General features: G+C 39.5%; 1 long non-coding RNA gene across 1 annotated transcript in view; it reads left to right on the forward strand.

The window, feature by feature from the left end:
* Positions 1 to 361: 361 nt before the first annotated feature.
* Positions 362 to 19,197, forward strand: part of LOC104696234 — a 28,586-nt gene continuing 9,750 nt past the window's right edge. The window contains exons 1-3 of the long non-coding RNA XR_752988.3: positions 362 to 425; positions 700 to 865; positions 9,154 to 9,309. This is a non-coding gene — a long non-coding RNA (uncharacterized LOC104696234). The remainder of the gene's footprint in view (positions 426 to 699; positions 866 to 9,153; positions 9,310 to 19,197) is intronic.

Below are 19,197 nucleotides of genomic sequence, written 5' to 3' on the forward strand. Positions count from 1 at the left end.
TCATTTTTCTACCATGGATTGCAGAAATTGTGGCACTTTATTCTGCAAATTAAATTGCGCTGAGCACCTTCTTCTGCTGTCATATTTTGTAGCCAATAATGTTAAAATATTGTTTGAGACTATTATCTATTGGTAATGAGTGGTTCCAGGGTTGTGCAGTATCATTTCCTATAGAAATTCTAAAAGCAAAAAAGGTAGTGACATGGGTAGAATTGCTCAATAAACAGAATTTTAAACACATAGGGCATAAGATCTTTCCCTCTGTGGTAAGTGCCATTCATTAATGATGAATGTAGAAACACAGTCCCCTACAGACTGGTGTCACATAAGTATCCACTATAAAGCCTTTTACATCTTTCCTTTCATCTTTTAGGTGCTGACCAAAGTCCTGTGGTGAAAGGAGAAGCAATGTCCCTGATAAAATGGTAAGGCTACTGACATATGTGATGTGTTGCAAGGGAATCACATACGATATCTGAATACAGATTGCTTCTACCAATGGATATAGATTGCTACTGCCAACATGAGCAACAACTGTAGAGTTGTATTGTTTAGAGTGGGAGCCATGACTGCTGGGTACTGCAGGAATGTTTCTTTGTTCAAAGGCATTTCTTATCCACCAAAGTGAAAAAAAAACCAATTCCCTCCCCCAGGTGTTTGTGTCATAAATGAAACATGTATATTCCTTTCTGTTGCTAGATGAGAAGAGTTGAGCGTTCGAGAGCAGCTGATGTGGCAACACTCTCCTAAGCAACCAGAGAATTATAGCCCGGGTTACTCTAGAAGGGACTTTGTGCAAAACTGACTACACAGATATCCAGCCTGATGAGCAGCTACAGTTTGCAGTGGTGGTGATGATGACTTGGTAAGTGTGGCATGTCCTGGGAAACGCTGTGCAGAGACTGTGCTCCTTAGCCCTGGTCGCTGGAGTGTTTTGTTCACTTGGGTTGCAGATCGCAGGAGAGATGTGGTGCCTATTTTGGAGCAGAAAAGATGATAAGGCTCTTGGCAAATCGGGGAATAGTCTTTAAGAACGTGAAAGGTTGTTGCAAAGAAGAAGGGAGTAGTGTTTTTCTTCCTGTCCATGACTGTTAGGGCAAGACATAGTACTTTTAAACTACAGCCTCAGAATTTAGTTTGGATTTTTCTTTTTTTAATGGCAAGGATATATGCTTTAAGTGCTCATAATTTCTCAGAATAGCTTTGGTAGAAATCAGGGCTAGGACACATAAAGCTGATCCTGCCTTGGAGCAGCGGATGGAATAGATGAATTCTGACCTCCTGTGGTCCTGTACAGATACATTTAGAAGTGTTTCTCTTGATACTGCCATCACATTGCCCACCAGGAATGGAGTAGGCATTTTGCCTCTCATCAGGCAAAGTCTCATAAACCCAAGGTTTAATGTTTTGTTGAAATAGGGGTTCTTTAAAGACATGGGGTCTAAATAAAGTTATTTTCTTAACTGACTGCCTTGTGTTAGGTTCTAAATCCATATTTCATCATCTGACTAGGACATCTTTCACAACTGTTGAGTGTTTACTAGTTTACAAAAGACATAAAGGTTTTATTCTAGTGTATCAATTTCTGGGTGAGCTGGCAGGGGAGTGGTGATATAATTTTTCTTCAATTTTATTTTAATACTAGTTTGATGTGTCACTGTAGCTGAAAGGGCCAATAGCAAAATCATTGCCCCAGTCCATTCTTGCAGTGTTTTTCTTTGTTGTTGTTGCCTGAAATTAAAAGTTAATGTGCTCAAGCACAGAAGAAACAATGTAAGTCAGCTTTAGGTCAGTTCTCATCTCCTAAAATTAAAAGGACAGTTTAAGCTGGCTTCACAGGCTCCCAAATTATTTCCAGAAGTACTACCTTCTGAATTTTAGATCTGGGGGGTTTTTGTGTGCTACAAGGCTTTTGTCTGCTGGTCCAGGATGGTAAGTATGTGGGTTATTTGTGCATTTTTAGTGCCTGTATGCTGAACAGTCTGCAGATTTTGTACAAAATTACTGCAATCAAAGTTTGCTCTGGCTATCCTGCTTACTTGTAAATGAAAGGATAACATAATATGTGCTTTTCACTCTGTCTCTGTAGGATCTGTGCAGTGTTTTGTGATAGAGAGAGCTGCTCCAGAGCATAGGGCACCTGGTGGGCCAGCAGGGGGAGAGCCCCCATGTACCCAGCAGCAGCCCTGGCCCAAGCTCTGCTCTGCAGAAAACAGGCCAGAAACACCAGTCCAGCAAGGGGAGGAAAAAAAAGTAGCTGCCTGTGTGTAGAGAGATATGGAACTGCTGCAGGACACCAGTGTGAGTTTGTGCCTGTTCCATGAGGAGGCCCATAAAAAAACAAGATAGTGGAAATCAGGAGTTGCTCTGTCTTGTTCCATTAATTTCTCTGTGTTATTTTCTCTCCCTGGATTTTAGCTACCTAGAAGTCAGGCAACTAATCTGAACTAATCTACTTGTCCAAACTCTTTTTATATACAGGAGAGAATGATAAACACCTTTTCAGGTGATCCCAGCTCTCTGCTTTAGATATCTACCTTAGAAGCAGGAGTACAGGGCTCTGCCTAGTGACCCTGCATGGCTGTCTTGTCCTTCGTCTTTGGATGGGTTCTGAAATTGCAGAAAAGTAGCAATGACTATTGCAAGGTCCAACAAGATTTGGGTATCTGGTTGGGGTGGATTAAAGCTATTGCAGATTGGGATATGGAAAAAAGTGAAGAAGATAAAGGGAGTGAAGAGCCTCAGTCTAAGCCACAGGTAAGGGGAGTGTTCCTTTAATAAAGAAGCAGCCTCACAGCCTCTGTAAGACATGGCAAAAGTGTGCAATTGACCATACTGCAAATGGCCCCTTTTGCTGGAGCAGTGATTGTTTTCAGTGCAACAGCGAGCACTAGAAAAGCTAAATGCTACAGCCAGGAAAGGAAGGGAAGAGTGTGATTTTGCTGGGACTTTGTATGGAGACAATGTGTGTTACAAGAGTAAGGAACCAACCCAACCTCCTGAAGGGATGTAGGAAGTTCCAAATGAGAATAAAGAGAACTGGCTGATTATACCAAGTCTGGTTGCTGAGAATTCAGATTGTGTATTTAACTTCTTGTGATGTACTTTCATAGGTTTTTATATTTTTGAGGGTCAGCCAACAATTGTGTAGGATGAGAAGTATGATGAAAACTTAATGCAATGTGCCTTTCTTCCCTTGCAAGTCACAGCAATTGTACTTATTAAATTGAGATATTACACAAACACATCACTTAGACATCTCGTAGCAATCTTGATAATAACATGAAGGGGTTATTTTACATGAGGGGCATGAAATCCTGTCAGTATGATCAAACTAATAAAAACTGATGCAATTTTTCAAGAGTTGTTCAGAGCAGATGTGTAAGCATCCTGTATCCAGCTTCAGTGATTCATGTGGTCCTGAGCCATACAACCATGTGTTGATGGTGACAACAAGTAATGACTAGGAGGAGCTTTTTCAGGCCCTGATTAAAGAATTTTTGAGTGCTTTTAAGGACATGTTGAGTTGTATTCTTTTCCAGGAGAGTATTTGAATGGGATTTAATCCTATGCTCAAACACTTTTCTGAAAGTGGTTGTCTTCTGGAATCAACTTTCATTTCCATTTGTGGTCTAGTGACAGCCCCCACCTGGGTTTGAAATGAGGTCATTTGGCCTGAAAGGTGGGGGTAAAGGTATCTAAGTAGCTTTCACGGAGACTTATTCTGTTGCCTATAGCTACTTTCATCTTAAATAAGGAAGTGTGGCATGTTTGTATTCACAAATCCCGTTGTGCAATGTTCTGTCTCAATTGGGGCTGTCTGTGTCTCCATATTAATTCTCAGGGCAGCTGCAATTTCCTCCATTTCATGCAAATTAGCTTCAGCCTTAAAGCTCCTGGCAGGTTGCCAGCATAGCCCTCTTTGGCAAAATTTGGATTCATCGGCGGAAGGGTATTAGCCTTTTTGCTTTAAAGGCCTTTGTTTAGGCAAATATTTCTCTATTTTAAAGGCAAATACTTAAGAAAATCTCTATCTTTTAGCAAGATGCATTCTTTAACCACTAGAACAGTCCTAAAGATAGTTAAATAAACCACAACTAACAAAAATAATGGTATACATTCTTACTGCTTATCTTGAGCATTTCTATAAATGCCACTGCACCAGTGCCATTAAAATGCGTGTCAGGAATTTTCCTTGGCTGCCTCTATGCAGTCTTTTAAGATCATTTAACTACATAATGACTTTTAAAGATATTCTTTTTGAAATGGAAGGGCCTTTTTACAAAGCCTAGCTGAAAAAGGTATTCCACAGATTTTCAATGCAATATCTTAATTCCATCTCTCTGACTTTTTTTAAAAGTTAAACTCTTTAGTTTGCACAATGATTTTGTGGTCTTGTGTGTTCTACAATTATTCTGAGAATTTTTTTTACCTTTTACATCATTATGAACACTCTCACAGTTTTTTGTTTTGTTCTGGGTGTATGCTATTCTTCTTAAAAGTCAGATTTAATCTTTTTCTGTAAAGATAATAAAGGTACTTAATTCTTCCTCCTTCTATTCTTTTCACAAGAATCACATTTCATAGATTTCCCAGGTACCCATTATTTAAATTCTAGTTCTACCTGAACATTGACAATAAAATAGCCTGAAAGTTTCTGGGTTCATGGTGTGACACACTGGTTTTGAATTTAATTAGGTATCAAATAAGAGTTCTCTTTTTCAGATATCACTGCCGTAGAGTTTCTTGGCTGTTAAGATTCAAGATGTGTTTGTCCTGTATCACCTATCATCAATAGAAGTAGAAATCCTGCAGGAGAAAAACTGATCTGTGGTTCCACCTGTGCAAAACGTTATTTTTACCTGGTACTCAAACCCTCTAAGGCATAGTGGAGTACCACAGATATTACCAAAACCACCTTCTCAAGACTCTGGTTATCATTGCAATGACTGACTTTTCTCTCTCTTATTACTGTAGACGTGCAAGATGATACGATCCCAAGCTGTTTGTGACAACTGAAGTGTCCTCCATGGCTAGTATTTAGAAAAATATCACCGTATTTGCACTCTAGTGACTGGAGGAACTTTGCAACTGACTGTCTCCTTGTTCCTGTAGGTGTTGAACAAACCCTCATAAAATCTCCTGATTTTTAGGCCATCTGTTGTTTATGCACTTTAATCGTATCTGTTGTTACCTCCTCTCAAAGAGAAACTGTGACAATCATTTCAGTTTTTTTATTCTGTGGCCTTCTCTGAGTCTCTGTAGTTTCCTACAGTCCCTGGTCAGCCGTGGAGAGCCCTCTCTGCACACAGGAGTGAAGGCACCTAGTCTGCCTTGAGATTATCCTGGGTGATAGAAGAATTATATAGATATTCATTCTTTGGGGATGGATTGAAATTTTGCAAGTAATACAGAAAAGAATGGGTTTTGTTCAGCAAAATAGGATTAGCTTTTTTAGCTGCTGTAGCTCATCTCCTGGTTGGATGCTTTAGGTGGTTGGATTTTTAGAAACATTTTGATGACAGTGGGCAGAGAGTAGTTTTACTTGTGCTGGAAACTTGGTTGTGTTGTAAAATGAAGAGATAAACATACCAGCTCTTTAGGGACACCCACTGTGACCAGTCACAGCCAGCAAATGTTACATCCACAAAGTGATGGATGTCTCTCTTTGAAAAATTTAAGGGGCTGAAAACTTCTGTTGTGTTATTTGAAATCTTGTCACTCTAAGAAGCATTCTTCTGCCTGAACCAGGGAAGAATTTGATTGGAAATACTATCTCAACCAAAATCTAAGCTGGTGGGTCATAAACTCTTTGAAGGTTTACTGTCTTTAAATGATATGTGTTTTAAAATGGATATTTGTTTACCAGGCAAATGATTTTACAGGGAATTAGGTAATGTCGTGGGTACCAATGGTATCACTTTGATTACAAAGAATCAGAATTCCATTTTAATAAAATACAGAAGTTCTGAGATCTGAAACACAATTGTTTATCTGGTTTCTTAATTTATTTTGTGTATGTAAAAATCCTACTAATGTAAATCCTATTAATGTAAAGAATTCAATAATTGCCTAGTGGTTTGGCCAAACATTGTTATTATGAATGTCTATTGGTCCATCTATTGGTACAACCAACTTTTATTTTGAATGCTGGGAATTTTCACAGTACGAATAGTCCCCCAGCTAATTACTGATTGGGGTGGAGTTCCAAGGCATTTTGGGCGGTTTTAAGTTACTTTTTTTACGTTACTTTTTTTTGGACACAACTCTTCTATGTTGTGACGCACAGGGGAAGTTGTGGTAGAAGCAGTTTGAAGGCAATAGCATAGATAAGCACAGAGGACAGGAATGTCTTAAACCAGCTTTGCCTGCAAGCTTGAGAGTCATGAAACTGTATCCTGGAGTTTGATCTAACTCAGTCTCAAGCTTGGCCTTGCTACTGGACCAGAGCTCCATACCAGAGTCCTGGCACTCCAGCTCTTGTTGTGTAGAGATAATTCTACTCTGTGTTCTTTGTATGTCATTGTTACTCATTAATCAAAATTAAATTACTGTCCCCAGAATGTCCAAATGACTCAGATCCACTGAAAGAAGGTGGTCATGTCTAAAAAAGTGAGTGTTTGCCATAGGGAAGTGCTACCAAGGAGCTTGTGGCATCATTTAGATTAACTTTATAAATCTGTGGTCCTTTTCTCCTGTAAATTTTAGACTCCTGCAGGTAGTAAATTTTACTTTTCAATAGGCAATATCACTATTTGAACTAAACAGGGTGAACTCTTGCCTGTACTTACAGTTAGCAAGATTTAGTGGAACATTTGGCTGTCAGATGATAATTTCTTGTTTTGATACTCTCACACAAGTTAAAGGGGACACTTAGTGCTTGAGACTGCACCAAATGGAGTTAAATCTGTGACCAAGTTCTGTTAATAAAAATGTAAGAAAACCAAAAGCCATCAGTACTGTGCATAGTGTCAGCTGTGTCCAAAATTAGTCTTGGGAAAAAACTGCCTGACTAATGGACAGGCTTAACACATGATAAAATAACAGATTTCAAAACCTGCCCACTAGTCAGATCTGGGAAGCGAGGTCACACATGTGTACAGCTGCCCTTTGTGGTCCCACTGACTTCTGCTTTCTTCTGAGTTATTCATATGGCCAAAAAGATGCTTTGGGGAGAGAGCTGGGTGCCATTGATGCAATGGTGCTGCTGGGCTGTGTGGTGCAGAAAGCATGAATGACTTGCCCAAAGTTTGCCAGTGACAGCAACAGGATCTGATCAGGGATTGCACTCTACACCTGGCTCTGTGCCTTTCACCATTGAATCTACATGAAGGAAACTGAGGTGTCTTGGAACCTGTACTGTTCCCTGTGTTCTGAAGAATGGCTTTCGTCTAAGGTGTTTTAATTGTGATGCATGTTAAAATGTCTCTACATACACAGTGTATATGCCAGAGTTGCAGTTTTTCCCAAGACAAGTGGCTGTATCCTAACAAGTCTGTTTGTAAATAGTTGTTTTTATTTAAAAATGTCTCTGGGCTGCATTCGGAACTCTCCTAATGATAAGCAAGGGTCAGAACCACCAGCTTTCCTGAATGTGATCATTAGTTTATGATGCCTGCACAATATGGGGATATATCCTACACAAGAATGTACGGAAGATCTCTTTTTCATTAGAGCGCTAGGAAAAAAATCACTTCATGGAGCAAAGTGTACTTAGAGGTCTTAGCTGAGCTTTTAAGTCCATTTGATGGAACCATCAGGTGTATTTACCAGCCTTGGTCCTTGGAGGTGAGTGCTTGCTCAGAGGTCTGGGAGTGACTCCTCAAGGAGCTTGCACACTGCAGGTACTCAGTATAAATTCATATGCATCAAACGCTCAGACAAAAAAGAAGTGTGGAGGAACCTGCGTCCCGGGTATTTACACAATGCACCTCAATTGCCCGAGAACAGAGGACCTCTGTTTGAGAGCTTTGCGTTGCCAATCCTTTACGTGGCTGGAATTGATCATTTTAAGAAAGGGAGCGGTAAGATGAGAGGAGTGGGATGGTTTATTGCAAAGTTCCTTTAGTGTTTGAGAAATGGAGAAATTTGGATGAATTGCACCTTTCAGCCAGGACTTGCTGCCATCCATCTCTTGGTTCCTTAAGAGTAACTGGGATTTTTGCAGTGAGTGCAGCTTTCTGCCAGAAAATCTCAACTTTTGTTAATATATAGGCATTCATCATGTGCTGTTCATTAGCACACATATTGCTAATGCCTGGCAATGGAGCGAACATTTTTCTAGAGTGGGGTCGAAAAACTAATTATTCACCATATGGTGGCCGGCTCAGCAACAATTGCTGAAGCCATGGAAGCAAAAGGAAGTTGGCTGGTTGATTTCTTTGGACAGTTTGCACAGTGATGACTCTCTTGACACATGCCATTCATGTGGCTGCTGCATAACAGATGGGCTAAGGCTGGGAACTGTGGAAAAATCATGGCAGAGATCTGGTGGCAGCCTCTGTCTTTTTATCCTTCAGAATGACTTTGGGTCACATGGGCTGTGAAAATAACAAGTAGGGGATTGTGCTCTAAGGATTTCCCTGTTTCTTTCATAAAGCCAGAGCGTAATTTTGACTGCCTTTTCGTATTTTGTTTATTAAAGGGATCAGGGTTTTAGATGAAAGAGATTACTTGGTTTGTGGTAGGGGGCTGTGCTGTGCCCATGACACTCAGCTCATTGTTAGCAGGAAAAATGCTGGCAGTTTGATAAGGGATAAGAAAATGGAGGGGTTTTAAATTAAAATTTAAATTACTCCTTATTTGTTCTCTTCTCATTTGTAAATCTCACATAGGCAAGTTTAGATAAGAGCTGTTTTAGATTCAGAATACTCAAACCTGAAATGAGTTAGTGTTTTTTTCCAGAGGAGCCTAGTATGGGAGGGTAAGATTAATTTGAGCATGCTGCCTTTGCAACTTGTGTGCTTTCTGGATTTCATATCATCCAGACAGTGCCTGAATGGGGAAGGCACTGCAAGTTTCCACGCAGAGATTTGTTGAGCTTTGTTGTCATTCAAAATTAAATCAGGTGGGTTTGAACTATCTGAAAATTAAATTTTAATTGATTACAGCAAATTGTGTCAGTTGAGAATTTTCTCATGTCTTCTTTCACAGCAGTTTGGAAGAAGAGTTGACAAGGAGTGAAGGTGTTGCCACATCCCTTCTGAAGCTGCACTGCCTTCCCTGAGGGATGCTGGTAATACTGGTTGCAGAACACAGAGAATGGGAAAGCAAAAGTGAAGTGAAAGACTGCATGAGGAGAGCTTGCAGGTGAGCCATTCACAGTCATTTGGGATTTGGGTCCATCTTGTCAGGAGCAGCACACAAAGTTTCTCAAGTGAAATGTGGTATGTGAGCTCTTGATTCAGGATTATTGTTATGTAAGCATTCATTATGATCATATTTTACATACACAGGACCTCCTCACCCCCAACTCTCCACCCTCTTCCTCCTCTCTCCAAAAATAAAAGCAGAAAGGAATTAAGATATCTTACAAAGCAAACTTCAAGCACTGTTTTATAATTCACAGGGTTTGAATTTTCTCTTTCTAAGCAGAAAGGCCCATTGCCTTGTTGTTGTGGCATTACCCTCTTGTCTGTTCACAAGCAACACAGTCTTTTTTTTTTTTTGTCTTTTGACATGGTGACACAGAATCACAGAATATTCTGAGTTGGAAGAGACTCACAAGGATCATCAAGTCCAACCCTGAAGTGAACAGCCCATATGGCAAACTTGTGACCTTGGCATTGCTGGGCAGGCTGTCAAGTGAACACCAACCATGTGGCTTCCAGGGTCCTCCCATCAACCCCCATTTTTCATTCTTACTTACCAAAACCAGGCCTGTCGATTCCAGAGGTGGGATCTGCATCTCTTGCAGTGCTGCTCACAGAGAGCCTCTGATGTTTGATGCAGTTGTGCAAGTACACACAGGAGAGACTGACCAAAAAGAAAAGAATGTGTTTTTATCTTGAATTATCCTGTTGCTAATTTCTGCAGGTGAGGCGGTAAATAGAACTAGTTTTCATTAGGCCATGATACTCTCCCACAGGTGAGCAGGGGAGCACATTTTATTGGCTCTAGCTCCTTTGTGAGGAGGAAGTTCACTAGTCCATCATGCTTCCACCAGTGACTATTTCTTCTGGAGAAAGGAGTAAGCCAGTGTGTTTTATGTGATGAACCTCCTAATCAGCTTTTTCCCCCTGCAGTGGTGTGAGCAAGCACAATATGAGGATATGCTGCATTCCCCTTGGTCCTGTCATGCATTACCTGCATTTCTGAGCTCTTGTGATCTCCTTGGTTCATGATGGCTGCTCTTTGCTTGGCCAGTGCATATCCCACTTCTCCTTGGTGATATCCCTATCTGTGTTACAGACAAGGAATACTTCTGGTTTTAGCAAGAAGTTAGTCCAGCAGAAGATTAGGACCATTATCCAGCAGAGGCTGCAGAAAATCTACATCTCAGTGCACTTCCAGTGTAAGGCTGCTAGACAGAGGGCTGAATTTTCAGATCACTGCTTTTCTTTAGCCTTTGGAGTAATGTTTGTAATGCCCAAACCCCCAGTGTCTCTTCAGGTGTTCCTCCATGTGTGCTCCACCTGCTGCCCATCTGAGGCTGCAGAGTTCTCTGCTCACCTGGCTGGAAAATGTCCCTCAGATTTTGGGTAGAGATTTGAAAAGAATTCTAATAATTGGAATTTATAACCTTGAATACCTGCCAGGCACAATGGCCAACAGTCTCTTTTTTCCATGAGAAAAATCCATAAGTGGATAGATGATTATTAGAAAAATTCAGCAGAATTCCTAAGGCCTCAGGTGAAGTGTTAAAGGCATTTTGCAGAATTGGAGAGAGGAGAAGGTGGCATAAAAATGTGTCTGTATACACAATTACACTTAAACATGCAATAGACGTGCATATACACTGCCGTGCCATTTTCCAGACATAAAGATATACAAGAATAACAAAATAATTTTTTTAAAAGGTATATATTAACAACATTGTATCACAAAGAGCAAAGGCAAGGAACCTGAGTGTAAGAGGAGTCCTTTCTTAGAACACCAGATGTTGTCCTAAGACAATGATGGAGAAACATTACAAATCAATTTCTTCATAAAGTGCTTCTTATCCAAAAGATGATTTTGAAGTGATTTCCCCATGCACAGCTACTCATCTCTTTGTCTGTTCTTAGGCTCTTTTCTGGGTATTTTATTAAAAGTAAGTTATATTCTTTTTTTACGGTGCATTTGGTAAATTGTAATCTGTTCCTCATCTGCTTTTGAAATATATTAAGCATGCAAGGCAATCTTTAGATTTTAAAATCTCAAAAATGGTTTGGAATAAATGAGGTAAACAGCCTGTGTCCTAGATTAAGTTCCAGTTGCAAAAGACATAAATTAGTTAATCTCTGTGTTAATAGCTAATGAGTTTTCAAATGATACATTTTTTCTTTGTAATCAGCTGGAATACCACACGTTGCAGGAAAGGTAGGATTTAATATTTTGACTGTTTTGCTTGAAGTGCTCAGAAGATTGGAATTTGGCAGAAATATTCCTCAAATCAAAATCTGCTGTTGATTGTTCAGGTTCTTAGATGAACTAGAGAATGGGGGTGGGTTGTACAACATTTCCTTGTGTGAAAATAAGTTTGTTTCTGTGTTTTGATACTTCTGCTGTTCACAGTACAGTTTTGGGTTTAAACTTTCTTTCACAAGAACATTATCAAAGTGTTCAGATGATGACACATGAGCATGATATTTTGGTTTATGAATGAGGTCGAGTTCTAGGCAAAAGTTTTGAATTTTTCTTAATTGAACTAAATTCCAAACATCCAGATATCGAAATACAGGGTTTAGTTTTTGGTTAGCAAGAAAAAAAGTCTCTATAAAATGTCAAATATTATGGTTACAGAGCAATGCAGCCATTTCTGGCTAAGTCCTGGAGCCCAGACTTGTCTTCTTCACCCAGTTCTCCTAAATCATGGCACAGTCCTTTGCTGAGCTGATGGACTCACACATTTGGATAGGATGTACTGTTTATTCTGTTGCTAGGGTAAAATGCGTCTCACTTTAAGAACAGCTGAACTGTGGTGTTCTCATCCTTGTTTAATATGCATCTTATGTAGATTATGTGAACCAAATTGGCTTAAATGGGAGATTAATGAGGGATGTGTGGTGATTATATGTGCCAATAAGTGTTAGGTTATGTACTTAAAATCTTGCTGCATATATTTTTTTCTAAGTCCATTCACATGGAGAGTGATAAGAAATCCTTACTCAGAACATAGGAATTTTTTTCTGACAAAATATATTAAATAATTTTTGAATTAGCCTTGTTTCAGCTTTGTCAGCCTTGTTTGCTAAATCACCACAAATGTTTATTGGATGTTTTGGCTTTGCTACCATCTCCAACATGCGGAAGTGGGCCATGAACTCAATATAGTTTGGGAAATACTCTGCTGCCATTCTCCTGTCACACATTAGCAGTTTCAGGGTCATAAACAATGAAAAGAGAAAAAAAGAAAATTATTATTTCTGTATTTCCCTCTATTCTATTTACACTGTAAATTTTTTTTCTCTAGCAGTTATGTTCAAGCAGATGGTTTAAATGGGAGATTAAGCAAGGACTTTCCAGCCCCTTTCTTTGGGAATCTTGGGCAAAACTTGTATCCATCTCTCAGAAAGCAATTCAAGCTGAATTTTGTTTTCATTGGATTGGTGTTGGAGAGCAAACCTTCCTGCTGTTAGTTATCAGTTTTCTCAGAAGAGAATTTGTCACAAAACTAACACTAACCACTGCATTTCAGATGGTCAGAAGAGACCTCAGGGTGTCTGGGAGCTCCCAGTGAAGCCATGGTTGTGTATATGATATATGGACATATCATATACATATAATATGCAATTATATATTTAATATCTAACATTATATATCATTTATATGCTTGTATATTAGTCCCGACTAATCTGTCTCGGGGGCTGGTGGAGGCCTGCAGACGTGGGGTCTCTGCAATCCCCTCAGGCAGTGTACCCCATTGCATGTATCCTCCCTGCATGAGACTGTTTCATGGGTTTGCTGCTGCACTTGAAGGTAGTTTAACTTGGAGCCCTGCAAGACTTTTGAATTGCAGGTAGCAGAGTCTGGCAGTCAGAGCTCAGAGCAGGCTGCTTCAGATTAGCTGAAGCACAGTAGAGATGTTTCTTCTACTCGAATATGGTTAATCCCATTACTGTGCTGTCAATACTTCTGTGGTCTCCTAAACCTATGCTCCCCCTAATGCCACCAAATCACTGGCTTGTTATTTGAACTGGTCACCTTTACACATATTTCGTTTGATGTCTGTGTCAGCCTCAGCTTTTTGTATCACCTGTCAAGTGTACCTAAAGAAGATCAATGATAAACAGGTCTTGTTTTCTTCTGTTTGCCAGGGAGTGTGCAATACCATTGCATTTACAGTAACATATGGAGCATTTTGCAAAGACTGTGTGATGAGTTAGCCATGGATATGAGACCAGCTTATGCTGTATGACTCTTTGTGATCATGTGCTTCAGTGTTGTTGAAAGTTGATAAAAACACGAGCAGAAAGACTGGGGAGCAGATTTCTGTATGATATGAGGAAGGGATGTCAGAAAAAATTTCAGATGCTTTTATAAGTAGCAGGAGTGTAGATCTATATATATCCACCAATTAAATAGTGCTTACAGTAAGTTGATTTTATTTATTGTGTAGATAAACTTGCTAAACATGTTGGACGCTGGGACTGAAAAAATTACTTAAGTTGATAGCAGTGGCAAAAGCAGGGGTGTATTAAATTTCCTAATGGCCTAAATGATAGTGGTACCCATATTGCCCAGCAAAATGAGAATCTAAGTATTTGTGGTCTGCATAATTTTGCATATAAAAAAACTCAGTTTTGGTCCATTATGGTTCATCCAATAAACATCTTTTTTTTTCTTTCCTCCACGTAGATTAGTTCTCATGCACACTTACAACACTCAGACTTTAGATGTATGGACAGCCACAAGCATGTAGATTTCATAAGTATTAATAAATTCTGAGCTTATTGGTATAACTGTGTGATATGGCTGTAGATGCAAGACAGGAACTGAGTTTTCTCTGATCGCTTAGTGCAGATGAAAATTTTCCATAATCCAAGAGTTGTTTCTGGCACTTACCATCTCCTAGGGAAATCTTTGTGGACTATACTGTAGGGGAAAAAAACCCAAAACAAACCAGAAGCCTAAAGTAAATCATGATTTTGAAGAAGCAAACACTTCTTCCCTATCCTACTAATGAAAACTTTATATGCTTTTGTTTTTCTCAAAATATTCGACTTTTTTTGGAGGGAGAAATTGATTTTTCTCAAAAAATTAGGAGATATATGTTGACAGCTGGGATGCGTGGATGTAGTGGCTCTTCTGTGTAGTTATCCAATTTTTGTTCTGAGAACGTTACACAAAGTCAGGCACTCACTAAAGGACCCACTGCCAAAGGCAATTACAGCTTTTAACATGCAGTCAGTTCTGTGGCTCAAACAACGAAGTAACTTATGCCTAGATTTGTTTTCCATGCACACTCATCTATTTGGCTGCTCCTTCAGTCTTTGAACAAGTGCTGTTTTGCAGTCAATGGAGAAGCTGACCCAATCATTCTAATAATATTGGAAATACTTGTTGCATGGGATGCTTGGGTTTGCATCTGGGTTTTTATTAATGTGACCTGAGTGAAAGCCTCTCTATGGTTGTGTTATTTGACTGGCAGGTGGGTGTCCACCTGAAATGTAGGTGGGAGCCTTGTTTGGGGTGGCAGGGACTACTGACCTCTGCTTGCAGCCATGGAGTGTGGGATGAGTTGTCACCAGGGGTGGATTGAGAAGGTAGTGACCAAACCCGTCCTTTGTTCCTGGCAGGAACCCAGGGAGGTAAGAACAGTAATGACCACGAGCAACCTATCTGCTACTGGCTTTTAGGAGAAAGATTTTGGGAACAGGGAGCCATAAGAAAAGTCTCTGAGAAGCATTTCTGGACTCAGGGAGCTGAGCCATGCATCCAGGGTCTTTGTCACAGAGTGGTAGGCACTTACCTGCTGCCACACCAGCACTACTGGGGAAGCCTCCAGCAGCCTGACTGCTGCAGCCTCCTTGCTGGAGGGGCTCAGTGCATCAGTCAGGTTCAGCCTTGCTCACACAAAATGCTTGTGAGTATTCCAGTGTTAGTCCTCTTCATTGTTCCACTGTTAAATAAATAATCTTCCCAAATAAAAAACCAACCAAACAAACAAAAAAACCAAACAAAAAAAGAAAACCACAAGAGAAATTTTACAGAAATTTGATATTCAGATTTTCCTTTTGAATATGTGTTGGTACAATTCTTTTCTACATTGAGCAGCTATTAAAACCAAAGTGACCAATAAATAGTATTTCTGGCTTCTAACTGTTTAGTGGGGCAGAAAATGATTGGGAAGTCAGTATTTGTTCAGTGAACAAAGGAGCCAACTATATAATTTAACTAAATGAATGAACACCGATGATGGATTTTTCCTGTCATCTATTAATTTTGCTAAAGAGACCTCTAAAAATGATTGCAACAGCTTTGTCCCTTCCATCTAAGGGTCAGACTGTGAACGTCATATACTGAGAAGCAGTTGCTGCTGTAAGTAATATGACTGACATTTAATTGGTGTAACCTCACTGGCATTATTTTCATGACTACTGAAGGATCAGTCAAAGATTTTAGCCTGCTGCATTATATCCTTTTAATTTCAATTTTTCAGATGCTTTCACAGGTGAGCAGTGTAACAGTGAGCCTCAAAACCAGAGAGTTGCTGCTACCCATTAGTAGTTAATACGAGAGCTATTGTGGAGCTCTAACTTATAGGAAGAACTGCTGTTCAGCCTAATTATTACAGATTATTAGATTAATTTTGTTAATTGAGTAGCCTAATTAAAGTAGCCCCCCTACTAGCAGTTAGGAAGACTATATCTGTTATCTTGTGTTCTTTCTCCACTGCCCCTATGCAGAATTGCTGAGGAGGAGAAGGACTGTTCAAAGTGGTCACTGCACTTGTATCGGTTGCCAGCTTTGAGGCATATTCTGAAAATACCATGTTTGGACAGATTTTTTTAAAGCATTTTGGCCCCTATTTTGGGAGATGATGGATGTGCCACACAGATGACCTTAACACATGGCTGCACGCTAATATTCAGAACCGTGCTTTTGTTTGTCTGCAACAATGGCTGTCATTAAGAAAGCTGAGTTTGCCAATATGCCCCCCTGTTCCAGCGCCGGACCCTTCCTGATTGGGCACCGGGAAGCATCATGTGCCTTTGACTGAAATGACATGGAAGATGTATGGTCTGAGTGCTGTCCTCAGCACCACTGCTGTGATGCGAAGAAAACCACGCTGACCCAAACAGACCTGTGCTCAAACAATGTCACACCAAACGAAGACAACATATTGGGAAGAAAAATGCTTGTAAACTGTGTGTGCTGGAAGATGTATTGGCCAGGCGGCCATAGGGCAATCTTTGAACTATTGAAATCTTTAGAAATATTGTTTAGTTCTTGAAGAATACTTACAAACCTAATTAATCAAGCATAGATGGTTATTTTCACTCTTTACATACTGCTTCATTTTGGGACAAGAATAGGGCTGTCACATTTGTTTTGCTGACCACTTCCCAGGTGCTTGCTGGCACAACTGGGGTTTGAACATACATTTCCACAGCAATCCTCAAATAACAGACTTAAGAGAGCTCCTGGCCTTCTCCTAACCCTTAATATGCTTCAAAACATCCTGAGTGTTTCCATTTTGCTGTTTGTGCATGTCTTGGGCTATGGCATTTCATTTTCTTTTTGGTTTGACATCACCAGAACAGTATTTTAAAACCTGACTGAAATCAATGAGTGATGGAGCAGCTAATGGCGTAATTTTAATGTCAAATCAATTGTATATGTTCCTCTCAAGAGATGTGTGGATAAGAAGTTCCGTTTAAGATCTGTTATTACTGGTTTTTTCCTTAAAGCTTCTACTATGATCTTGTGGAAGCTCTTGGGAAATGCTCTTAACCATGAATTCCTCTTGAATTGCACATAAGCTGAGGGCTTCAATCTCTGACCAAAAGTCTGATTCTTTGGATCCACCATCCTACTGATTTCTAAATTCTGGTATCTCTACATTTAGATTATTGTTTTTATAATAAATGTTTACTGGTTTCAATTTTCTTTACATATACCATGAGGCCAAAGCCACCTAGAGTACCTAAAATAAATAACATCTCTTTTAAAATTATTTTTTAAAGTTATCATTATCTTCAGTAAGGCTAGAAACTAATTTGTACAAGCAATAAACAATTTATGAAAATGTTAAAAACTTTAAAATTTTCCTTAAGCTAAAAAAAACATAGTATATTGCCTCTTGTTATAATTAAAATCACCAAAACAGCATTTTAATAGTTTAATTCCAATTATTTAAACAAATTTAATACAAATTATTATTTTATACATATTTTAATGTAATATATAGTAGTATATTTTATTGTATTTTAATATAATGTAATAGCATATTTATCACATCCAGCATGGAGTGATTCCTGGGGTTGTCCTGTGCCAGGAGGTGGGCTTCAATGATCCTTGTGAGTTCCTTCCAACTCTGGATATTTTATGATTCTATAATTACAATATTGTAATTCAATACAAATTACTATTCTTACATGCATTGTAACATAATCACACTAATATGTTCAGGTGGTCTGCTCAAATAAGCTATCATTCAAAAAAAAAGATATTTTAAATCTAATCTTGGCCTTGACTTTAAATGAAGTCAGGCTTAAAAGCATGTGTTCGAACTGCCTTCAGAGGCGATACTTTCCTAATTAAGAGATGACTTACTACAGGAATGGGAATCCTTAAGCACATTCTTCATTGTATTTGAAGGCAATGCAGTGAGATATGCCCAGAAAATATGGAACTGTTGAATGCACTCAGGAACTTTTCTGCAGTTCTAAGTGCACACAGTGATTAATATAAATTGCATGTTTGCTATGCCCTTTTGTTAAAGCCCTGTTCGTAGCCTACCCCCCTAGTAATATAATGTATGTATGTTTAACATAATAAACTGTCCATACAAAAGCATGTGTCCCTCCCAGTCAGGCTTGAGGTGGTGTGGGAAAATATTCAGCCATTGCTTGTCAAGGTCTAGTGCACAGGAGACAGGAGTGTTCACTGCTAGAAATCTTCACATTTTCAGAAATGAGTTGAAGTAAGCCACACAAACCCCCTGTTTTGATCAGGCTTGAAACACTGAACTCATCCAAAATTAAAAGCAAATAGAAAAAGTGACAGACTGGGTGGGGAGTTAAACTGTTGGCAGCAAATGGTCTAAATGAGGAGAAGACAAATTAAATGAAGAACATATGTAATCTATGATTCTGTCTGGGTCTTCAGGGTTTCTGCGTACAACCTGATTATTAAGTAAGGATAGCTGTGTGGATATATGGGCTAATCTTAAACATTCTGAGCTGCTGGATTGAAGCAGGCAGCATTTCTGCCTCCTGTCACCCCTTGGCATTTAGAAGTTCAGGATCTTTGTAAATCCAGGAAAGGCAGTGTTTTCATGTAAAAGGAAAGATAAGTGGTGGGTTACTAACTTTAGCTTGGTGGTTGTTGCTCTGCTGTATAATGTTTGGGGTTTTTTTCTCCATCTATTTCAGTCTGTTTTAGAGGAGATGGCAAATGGCTTGTGGTATCGTGGCATTTCCAAGACACCCCAATCCGGGGGATGGGGTTCCCTACCATGTGGAGGACAAAGAAGGACCCAAATTTCCTTATACCCTGTGGGCCAACACAGCCACTGGATGAAAATGCTGCTGCATTTGGTGCAACAGCAAAGATTCAGGAGGCTGTGGCTTGGTGAGAGCAGAGGTGAGCTGCTCCGGGGGCTGTGGCAGGGCATTGTCCAGGTTAATCAGCTGTGAGAGAGCATCTGCTGGGCCAGGGACATACTGGTTCTGTGTTAGGTCCCTCCTCCTTCCTTGAATGGACTCATTTGCTTTTTCAATCTCATCTTCAGCAGCACCAAACCAAGCCTGTTTGAGATTTCTTTATATCAGCTAATATTCTGTGGCATATTTCAGAAACCAGTAACCAGATTCATCACATTTTAAATGC

This window comes from Corvus cornix, chromosome 1A (genome assembly GCF_000738735.6).
Source record: "Corvus cornix cornix isolate S_Up_H32 chromosome 1A, ASM73873v5, whole genome shotgun sequence".
Taxonomy (NCBI): domain Eukaryota; kingdom Metazoa; phylum Chordata; class Aves; order Passeriformes; family Corvidae; genus Corvus; species Corvus cornix.